Genomic DNA, 12,138 nt, shown 5'->3' with positions numbered 1-12,138 from the left:
TACGCAACACGTCATTTGACAACACCGGTACTTTATGTACGCAACACGTCATTTGACAACACCGGTACCGTGGGTCAAGATTAATCTCGACCAATACATATACGATGGGGTTTTATTTATTTCGTTGGGGGTTTTATTTATTTCGTTGCGGGTATATTAAACATCTAAAAATGAACCATTAAAACTGAATTACTAACAACGAACTACTAACTACAGACTAAGGAATTATTAAAAGTATTAAAAGTATAACAAGTATATATATGTGACGTTTGTTTAAAAAGAAAAGGTATTAATATATTATATATGGATAGGTTGGTGATATCAACCGGAGACCAAGTCAAATTATATATATCTTCAAGACGAAAGTGAGTATATAGTCCCACTTTTAAAATCTAAATATTTCGGGATGAGAATACATGTATTTTATGTTTTACGATATGGACACAAGTAACTGAAAAATATATTCTACGTTGAGTTGTACCACTGGCATACTTCCCTGTAGCTTGGTAACTAATATTTACAGTGGTATTGTAAACGCGAATCCTGTTGATAGATCTATCGGGCCTGACAACCCCAACCGGACTGGACGACCAGTATTCAACGGTTGCACAGTACTTCATTTTGTGACTACACTTGGTACGGTGTAGTAAGATTTCATATTAAAGGGAATATGCGACGTGATTGAATGTTAAGTATGGTTACCAAGTGCTCAACCACTTAGAATATTTTTATGAAAATGTTTATATACGAAATCTTGTGGTCTATATATATATTGCTGCCGGCACTAAACCTATATCTCACCAACTTTATGTTGACGTTTTAAACGTGTTTATTCTCAGGTGATAATTAGAAGTTTCCGCTGCATCATGTTGAATCTAAGCAAGATCTTGCGTACGCATATCTGTGTCAAAAACAAAACTGCATATCCAAGAACTTGTGTTGTAAAATATGCTCGAAATCGTGTTGTTATCATTATTTGTAAAGTTTGTAAGTCGAAGATTATCGCTAAACGATAATCATCTTTTTATCGTCTAAATCTTGTAACAAAAATAATGTATATGGTTTGTAATGTATAATATATGCAGTTTTTCTTTTAAAAATGTCGCATATAGAGGTCAATACCTCGCAATGAAATCATACGTTATCTAACACGTTCTTATGGTTAAGGTCGGGTTATGACATGTGGTATCCGAGCGGTGGTCTTAGCGAACCAGGTTTGCATTAGTGTGTCTAACTGATAAGTCGTTAGGATACATTAGTAAGTCTGAACTTTTACCGGGTCTGATTTAAAAACCATTGCTTATCATTGTTGGTTAAAATTTATATGTAAATATTATGTAGTACTAATGGGTTAGTTGTTGTGTGATAGATGTCGGGCTCAAAACTTGTCATCACGTTCAGCGACTCCGAACCAGAATCTTCAGATGGTGTTCCAGTCATTAACCTATCCGATGACGAAAATAATATCTTTGGGGAAGACTCACAAATTCCGGATGAACCGACTATAGAGAACCCGGAAAGTGAACCCGAGGAGGAAAGTGAACCCGAGGAGGAAAGTGAACCCGAGGAGGAAAGTGAACCCGAGGAAGAAATACAGGAAATTACAAAAGACGAGTTCGAACTAGGAAAGAAACGAAAGGCTAATGAATTAGAAAATTCAAATCCCGAGTTTAGTAAGGATGATGTGGCACCAACTCCACTAGACACTACCACCCCTATTCCCGCTATTCCTATTCGTTCTATCCCGGCATCCAGTTCTTCAGTCCCACAGCCAAAATATAGGCAGACAGCCAGGATAAGCGTTAAGCAATTCATTGAACCTAAACGTCTTAGAAAATAGACCAAACGATGCGCTGCCGTATTAAACCATGGGATCATATAATGTTTTGTATAATATTATTAGTGTGGTTTGCTTAATGTTCGATGTAAGATAAGCATACGTAAAATAGTGAAGTGTGAAATGCAATAATTTTCCATGGTTAAGTATTATTTAGATGGTAGTAATTGATTCTGTACTAAGCTATTAAGTATGGACATTAACGGGTAGGTACTACCCTAGATATAATTATAAAACGCTAATAAGAAGAAAAGGCTTTTATAATAATACCTGGTTCATATTATTAATAAGCTATAATGTACTGTAAATATACACTACATCTATAATATTCCATGTGAATAATTATTTTCTTTTCATTCTTATAGAAGAATATGGCGCGATTGAACCGAATGACGGAACAAGAAATCCAGGAACTCATCAATCAGCGAGTGAACGACAGAATGTTATGGGTCGAGGCTGCAAGAGGTGCTGCAGTTAACCCAAATCCTCGTGTGGGGTGCACTTACAAAACTTTTCAAGCTTGCAAGCCCTCATCATTCAGTGGAACAGAAGGACCGATCGGTTTAACCCGGTGGATAGAAAAGATGGAGACTGTGTTTAAAATCAGTGGTTGTGTTGAAAAGGACATGACCAAGTATGCATCGTGCACTTTACAAGATAGTGCACTCACGTGGTGGAAAAATTATGTGAAGGCTGTAGGAGGAGATGTAGCTTATGATACTCCGTGGGAAGAATTCAAAATAATGTTAATCAATGAATATTGTCCAAGGAACGAGGTTAGGAAGTTGGAAGATGAGTTACGAAGTCTGAAGGTTATTGGTACTGAAATCACCAACTACAATCAGCGATTCATGGAATTAGTTTTGCTATGTCCTGAATTGGTTCCAACCGAATAACGGAAGATTGAAATGTACAAAGATGGTTTGCCCAAAAAGGTCAAGGCAAATGTTACAGCATCGAAACCTAAGACAATTCATGAAGCTATAACTATGGCAAACGAGCTAATGGATCAGGTCATCATGGATAAGAAAGTATCCAATACTGATGTGAAGGTATCAGGTAACAAAAGAAAGTGGAATGGAAATTATGATCGAGGTAACCAACAACAATCTTTTAAGAAACAAGAAAACACGCAAGGTGCGGGTAGTGGTTTAAGCTTTGGTTATAAAGGACAAAATCCTTTATGCAACCGATGCCACAAACATCACTCTGGTTACTGTAATGTGGTATGCAACAAATGTAATCGAAAGGGTCATCTTGCTGAAGATTGTAGGGCTCTCGTTACAAATGCAAATGGTACCAAGAGTCCTGCCACCAATGCAAATAGAACTGCTTTGGCTACCATTACTTGTTTTGGGTGTGGAAAACAAGGTCACTATAAGAGCCAGTGCTCGAATCCAGAGAAGAATATCGGACCTGCACGTGGGAGAGCATTTGTTATTAATACTAGAGAGGCATGTGAAGACCCGAAGCTTGTTACGGGTACGTTTACCATTAATAACTTATCTGCATCTATTATATTTGATACTGGTGCTGATAGAAGTTACGTGTGTAGAGACTTTCACGCTAAATTGAATTGTTCATCATTACCTCTAGATGCTAAGTACATGATTGAGTTAGCTAATGGTAAACTAATTAAAGCCGATAAAATTTGCCGTGATTGTAAAATAAATTTAGCTGGAGAAACATTTAAGATTGATTTGATACCCGTAGAATTAGGAAGTTTTGATGTAATAGTCGGCATGGACTGGATGTCCAAAATAGGAGCTGAAGTTGTGTGCGCCAAGAAGGCAATTCGCATTCCTCGTAAGAATAAAACGCCAGTAATGATTTATGGAGAGAAGGGTAACTCAAAGCTAAAACTCATTAGTTATTTGAAAGCTCAAAAGTGCTTGAAGAAAGGGTGCTATGCTATCTTAGCACATGTTAATAAAGTCGAAAAGAAAGAAAAAGAGAAGTGCATCAATGACGTGCCTGTGGCAAGAGATTTTCCTGAAGTATTTCCGGAAGAGTTGCCGGGATTACCTCCATTTAGATCTGTAGAATTTCAAATAGATTTAGTACCAGGAGCTGCACCAGTGGCTCGTGCTCCATATAGACTTGCACCGTCCGAATTAAAAGAACTTCAAAGTCAGTTAAAAGAATTACTAGACCGTGGATTCATACGACCAAGTACTTCACCGTGGGGAGCTCCAATTTTATTCGTCAAGAAGAAAGACGGATCTTTCCGAATGTGTATAGATTATCGTGAATTAAATAAGTTAACTATCAAGAATCGGTATCCACTACCGAGAATTGACGACTTATTTGATCAACTCCAAGGATCATGTGTGTACTCGAAAATTGACCTAAGATCGGGCTATCATCAATTACGTGTCAAAGAAGAAGATATACCGAAAACTGCTTTTCGGACACGCTACGGTCATTACGAATTTTTGGTCATGCCGTTTGGATTGACGAATGCGCCAGCTGTATTCATGGACCTCATGAATCGAGTTTGTAGTCCATATTTAGATAAGTTTGTTATCGTTTTCATTGATGATATTCTTATCTATTCCAAGAGTGAGCAAGAGCATGAGCAGCATTTAAGGTTGATATTAGAGTTGTTAAGAAAAGAACAGCTATATGCTAAATTTTCTAAATGTGCTTTCTGGTTGAAAGAAGTGCAATTTCTTGGCCACGTTGTTAGTAGCAAAGGAATTCAGGTTGATCCAGCAAAAATTGAAGCCATTGAAAAATGGGAGACTCCTAAGACACCAATGCAGATACGCCAATTTTTGGGTTTAGCCGGTTATTATAGAAGGTTTATTCAAGATTTTTCCCGAATAGCTAAGCCGTTGACAGCGTTAACGCAAAAAGGGAAGAAATATGAATGGACTTCTGAGCAGGAGAGTGCATTTCAATTACTGAAAAAGAAGTTGACTACGGCGCCTATTTTATCGTTACCAGAAGGGAACGATGATTTTGAAATATATTGTGACGCTTCGCGACAAGGTTTTGGTTGCGTTCTTATGCAACGGAAGAAAGTTATTGCATACGCATCCCGACAATTAAAGATTCACGAGCGGAATTATACGACGCATGATCTAGAATTGGGAGCAGTCGTGTTTGCATTGAAGATATGGAGACACTACTTGTATGGGGTTAAATGCACTGTGTTTACTGATCATAAAAGCCTTCAACATATTTTTGATCAGAAACAGCTGAACATGAGGCAACGTAGGTGGGTCGAGTTAATAAATGACTATGATTGTGAAATTCGTTATCATCCCGGGAAGGCGAACGTGGTGGCCGATGCTTTAAGCAGAAAGGAACGAGAACCAATTCGAGTTCGAGCGATGAACATAAAAATTCGCATGAATCTCAACTCACAAATCAAAGAAGTTCAACGAGAAGCACTTACTAAAGAAAATATAGGAAATGAAATAATGAAGAAGTATGAGAAGCAACTCGTTATACGGGAAGATGGAATTCGATATTTTGCAAACCGTATTTGGGTACCGAAGTTGGGTGGATTAAGGAAGTTGATATTGAATGAGGCACATAAGACAAGATACTCGATACATCCTGGAGTTGGAAAGATGTACCAAGATCTTAAGACACATTATTGGTGGCCTAATTTAAAGACAGACGTTGCAACATATGTTGGGGAATGTTTAACTTGTTCCAAAGTCAAAGCTGAACACCAGAAGCCGTCAGGGTTACTTCAACAACCAGAAATCCCAGAATGGAAATGGGATGGTATTACCATGGATTTCATCACGAAGTTACCAAAGACTGCCTGGGGATACGACACCATTTGGGTAATTGTTGATCGTCTCACCAAGTCTGCACATTTCTTGCCTATAAAGGAAACGGAGAGAATGGAGAAACTATTACGATTATATATAAAGGAAATTGTTTCAAGGCATGGAATACCTATTTCCATTATATCCGATCGTGATAGTAGATTTACCTCAAAGTTCTGGAAATCACTACAGGAGGCCCTAGGAACTCGTTTGGATATGAGCACCGCATATCATCCGCAAACCGACGGGCAGAGTGAAAGAACGATTCAGACTCTTGAAGACATGCTCAGGGCATGTGTGATCGATTTTGGAAACGGATGGGATAAATATCTACCGTTAGCAGAATTCTCGTATAATAATAGTTATCATGCGAGCATTGGAGCTGCGCCATTCGAAGCATTGTATGGAAGGAAGTGTAGATCTCCTATCTGTTTGAATGAAGTAGGAGATCGACAATTAACGGGTCCCGAGATCATACACGAAACGACTGAGAAGATTGTACAAATTAAGGAGAGATTGAAAACAGCCCGTAGTCGCCAAAAGAGCTACGCCGATGTCCGAAGGAAACCATTAGAGTTTCAGATCGGTGACATGGTTATGTTAAAGGTGTCACCTTGGAAAGGTGTAATACGTTTCGGTAAAAGAGGTAAACTAAACCCAAGGTACGTAGGCCCGTTCAAGATCATCGAACGCATTGGACCGGTAGCTTATCGACTCGAGTTACCGCAACAACTCGCCGGAGTACATAATACCTTTCACGTCTCGAACCTTAAGAAGTGTCTTGCAAAGGAAGACCTCACCATTCCTCTTGAAGAAATCCATGTCGACGAGAAACTACAATTCATCGAAGAACCAATCGAAATCATGGACCGTGAAGTTAAACAGCTCAAGCAGAGCAACATACCGATTGTTAAGGTTCGTTGGAATGCTCGAAGAGGTCCCGAGTTTACTTGGGAACGAGAGGATCAGATGAAATAAAAGTATCCACACTTGTTTCTCGATGACGCAAAATAGGTACAATTTTAAAATTTCGGGACGAAATTTATTTAACGGGGAGGTAATGTAACGACCCGCACTTTTTCGATCGTTCTATACTTATAAGATTAATATTTACATAAATTAAACCTTACCAACATGATAAGCAATCCAAATTGTTGAGACTTATGTGTTTGAAAAGAGTTTTACACAACGTTTGACCGTCTAGTTTGACCGATGATATCACGAACTATACAATATATGATAATTATAAATTTGTGTATATATATGTATATATACATATTTAACATGATCTAAGAATGTTTTAATATCTCATTTTGTATTAATAACAATAAGTTATAAGTATATTTTGAAACTACTAACTTAAGTTTTCAAAACGATAACCATACGTAACGTTATTTGACATAAATACTTATAACCTATAATGTATATACATATATCGTACAAGTAATGTATTTAATCACTTTTAAGGACTTAAATACATAAAACCATATAAGTATATTCACAAAAGATAGCTATATTTGAATCCTCGTTCCGTTTTCACAAGATTTCTACACGTATACTTAGGGTATATGTACCTGTATAAATACGCAGTTTCTAGAAGTTTTACTATTGAAAAATACCAATTATTAGACTTCAATTATATGATCTTAGCAGCCTTTGATTAGTCAATACATGTGGGATCATGTATGAAGACTTTTAAGCTAAAAATCAAAAAAATAAAGTCTATATATACATATACATATATACGCCTATATACACACACATACACTTTCATAGCAAATTTCTTTCAAGTTAAATGATCTTCTAAACTCTCTTATCTTCACCCTTCAAGTGTTCTTCAAGATCCTCATAAGTTTTTAGCTTCAAAAACATCACTTAATCACCATAAGAAAACCCTTACAAAAACACTTCAAGAATCCTTCCAAGAACACAAACTTACTTCCAATCTTTCATCCAATTCCATCACCCTTTTAGTTCTAGGTTCTTCCTCCTCTTTTACAGCAACCTTGTCCAAGGAACTTGAGGTAGAATCTATGTTCATAACTTTATTCGATTCATATATATATAGCTATCTTATTTTGTGGTATAAAAATTTAACAACAAGAACATAGTTTGAAAGTTTTCAAACTTGTTTGCGAACTAAATAGATCCTTCTAACTTAACTTTTAAAATACTTCAAGACCTGTAATATAACTTAAATATATGCTAGTTTAACAAGGTATAACTTGGTTTTTCAAAGAATATCTTAAAAACTGTTTTTACGACGTCGGAGTGCCACCGGGGACTGTTTTGGGTTGGATAATTAAAAACTATCTTAAACTTTGAATTGGAGGTTTATGTTCTGGAAAAATGATTTTTACTATGAATATGATAACACATAAAAATTTCATGATCTAATTCAAAGTATAAGTATTTTTAGAAAAATAATCATTTAAGGTTGTTTAAATAAAGGAAAATGTTTAACTTCATAAGTTTCACTAAAGTTTCACCTATGCCGTGTGATTTTGAATACAAACCAAGGTATTTTCAGTTCATAGTCATAAAGAGGGACTCGATCCAAGGAGATGGCAAGTTGAATCAATGAAAACGGATTTGTAACGAAGAAACTATGACCGAAACAAAATTGGTTATCCAAGACTTGTTTAACTTCGGGATTAATTGGGAAAAATTAAATAAAATCACATCTTTCTAAGATAACATGATATTTTATATATGTGTACTTATAATTCAATTTTATATGGTTCAGGATCACCCGTAAACAACACGAGAAGATTAATCATAAGATCCCATGATTGTACGCAACACGTCATTTGACAACACCGGTACTTTATGTACGCAACACGTCATTTGACAACACCGGTACCGTGGGTCAAGATTAATCTCGACCAATACATATACGATGGGGTTTTATTTATTTCGTTGGGGGTTTTATTTATTTCGTTGCGGGTATATTAAACATCTAAAAATGAACCATTAAAACTGAATTACTAACAACGAACTACTAACTACGGACTAAGGAATTATTAAAAGTATTAAAAGTATAACAAGTATATATATGTGACGTTTGTTTAAAAAGAAAAGGTATTAATATATTATATATGGATAGGTTCGTGATATCAACCGGAGACCAAGTCAAATTATATATATCTTCAAGACGAAAGTGAGTATATAGTCCCACTTTTAAAATCTAAATATTTCGGGATGAGAATACATGTATTTTATGTTTTACGATATGGACACAAGTAACTGAAAAATATATTCTACGTTGAGTTGTACCACTGGCATACTTCCCTGTAGCTTGGTAACTAATATTTACAGTGGTATTGTAAACGCGAATCCTGTTGATAGATCTATCGGGCCTGACAACCCCAACCGGACTGGACGACCAGTATTCAACGGTTGCACAGTACTTCGTTTTGTGACTACACTTGGTACGGTGTAGTAAGATTTCATATTAAAGGGAATATGCGACGTGATTGAATGTTAAGTATGGTTACCAAGTGCTCAACCACTTAGAATATTTTTATGAAAATGTTTATATACGAAATCTTGTGGTCTATATATATATTGCTGCCGGCACTAAACCTATATCTCACCAACTTTATGTTGACGTTTTAAACGTGTTTATTCTCAGGCGATAATTAGAAGTTTCCGCTGCATCATGTTGAATCTAAGCAAGATCTTGCGTACGCATATCTGTGTCAAAAACAAAACTGCATATCCAAGAACTTGTGTTGTAAAATATGCTCGAAATCGTGTTGTTATCATTATTTGTAAAGTTTGTAAGTCGAAGATTATCGCTAAACGATAATCATCTTTTTATCGTCTAAATCTTGTAACAAAAATAATGGTTATGGTTTGTAATGTATAATATATGCAGTTTTTCTTTTAAAAATGTCGCATATAGAGGTCAATACCTCGCAATGAAATCATACGTTATCTAACACGTTCTTATGGTTAAGGTCGGGTTATGACAATAACCACTTGCAGTCCTTGGCAATTTAGTAATGAAATCCATGGTAATGTTTTCCCATTTCCATTCCGGGATTTCAGGTTGTTGTAGTAGACCTGATGGTTTCTGATGTTCAGCTTTGACCTTAGAACATGTCAAATATTCTCCTACATATTTAGCAATATCGGCTTTCATACATGGCCACCAAAAATGTTTCTTAAGATCCTTGTACATCTTCCCCGTTCCAGGATGTATTGAGTATCTGGTTTTATGAGCTTCTCTAAGTATCATTTCTCTCATATATCCAAATTTTGGTCCCCAAATTCTTTCAGCCCTATACCGGGTTCCGTCTTCCCGAATATTAAGATGCTTCTCCGATCCTTTGGGTATTTCATCCTTTAAATTTCCCTCTTTTAAAACTCCTTGTTGCGCCTCCTTTATTTGAGTAGTAAGGTTAGTGTGAATCATTATATTCATAGATTTTACTCGAATGGGTTCTCTGTCCTTTCTGCTCAAGTCGTCGGCTACCACATTTGCCTTCCCCGGGTGGTAACGAATCTCAAAGTCGTAATCATTCAACAATTCAATTCACCTACGCTGCCTCATATTCAGTTATTTCTGATTAAATATGTGTTGAAGACTTTTGTGGTCGGTATATATAATACTTTTGACCCCATATAAGTAGTGCCTCCAAGTCTTTAATGCAAAAACAACCGTTCCTAATTCCAAATCATGCGTCGTATAATTTTGCTCGTGAATCTTCAATTGTCTAGACGCATAAGCAATCACCTTCATTCGTTGCATTAATACACAACCAAGACCTTGCTTTGATGCGTCACAATAAATCACAAAATCATCATTCCTTTCAGGCAATGACAATATAGGTGCCGTAGTTAGCTTTTTCTTCAATAACTGAAATGCCTTCTCTTGTTCATCCTCCCATTCCAATTTCTTCCCTTTATGTGTTAATGCAGTCAAGGGTTTTGCTATTTTGGAGAAATCTTGGATGAATCTTCTGTAGTAACCAGCCAATCCTAAAAATTGACGTATATGCTTCGGAGTTTTTGGGGTTTTCCACTTTTCAATGGTTTCGATCTTTGCTGAGTCCACCTAGATACCTTCTTTGTTCACTATGTGACCGAGAAATTGAACTTCTTCCAACCAAAATGCACACTTTGAAAACTTAGCGTACAGTTTTTCTTTCCTCAATACTTCTAGCACTTTTCTCAAATGTTCTTCGTGCTCTTGATCATTCTTTGAGTAAATAAGTATGTCATCGATGAAAATAATGACAAACTTGTCAAGATATGGCCCACACACTCGGTTCATAAGGTCCATGACCACAGCTAGTGCGTTAGTCAATCCAAACGGCATAACCATAAACTCGTAATGACCATAACGCGTCCTAAAAGCAGTTTTTGGAATATCATCCTCCTTTACTCGCATTTGATGATATCCAGAACATAAATCGATTTTCGAATAAATCGACGAGCCTTGTAGTTGATCAAATAAGTCGTCAATTCTCGGCAGTGGATAACGGTTTTTGATGGTAAGTTTATTCAACTCTCTGTAGTCAATACACAACCTAAATGTACCATCCTTCTTCTTGACAAACAAAACAGGAGCTCCCCATGGTGATGTTCTTGATCGAATGAAACCACGTTCTAATAGTTCTTATAGTTGGCTTTGCAGTTCTTTCATCTCGCTGGGTGCGAGTCTGTAAGGAGCACGAGCTATTGGTGCAGCTCCTGGTATAAGATCTATTTGAAATTCAACAGATCGATGTGGAGGTAGTCCCGGTAATTCTTTTGAAAATACATCGGAAAATTCTTTTGCGATGGGAACATCATTGATGCTCTTTTCTTCAGTTTGTACTTTCTCGACGTGTGCTAGAACAGCATAGCAACCTTTTCTTATTAGTTTTTGTGCCTTCAAATTACTAATAAGATGTAGCTTCGTGTTGCCCTTTTCTCCATACACCATTAAGGGTTCTCCTTCTTCTCGTACAATGCGAATTGCATTTTTGTAACATACGATCTCTGCTTTCATCTTCTTCAGCCAGTCCATGCCAACTATTACATCAAAACTCCCTAACTCTACTGGTATCAAATCAATATTAAATATTTCGCTACCCAGTTTAATTTCTCGATTCCGGCATATATTATCTGCTGAAATTAATTTACCATTTGCTAATTCGAGTAAAAATTTACCATCCAACGGCATCAATGGACAACTTAATTTAGCACAAAAATCTCTACTCATATTGCTTCTATTCGCACCCGAATCAAATAAAACGTAAGCAGATTTATTATCAATAAGAAATGTACCCGTAACAAGCTCCGGGTCTTCCTGTGCCTCTGCCGTATTAATATTGAAAACTCTTCCGCGGCCTTGTACATTCGTGTTCTCCTGGTTCGGGCAATTTCTAATAATGTGGTCCGGTTTTCCACATTTATAACAAACTACATTTGCATAACTTGCTCCGACACTACTTGCTCTGCCATTACTCGTTCCGACACCATTTGTTCCTTTTTCTCTGTTAACCCCTGGTCCGTACCCTC

The sequence above is a fragment of the Rutidosis leptorrhynchoides genome, chromosome 8, assembly GCF_046630445.1.
Source record: "Rutidosis leptorrhynchoides isolate AG116_Rl617_1_P2 chromosome 8, CSIRO_AGI_Rlap_v1, whole genome shotgun sequence".
Taxonomy (NCBI): Eukaryota; Viridiplantae; Streptophyta; class Magnoliopsida; order Asterales; family Asteraceae; genus Rutidosis; species Rutidosis leptorrhynchoides.
Note: the sequence above shows the minus strand (reverse complement) of the source record.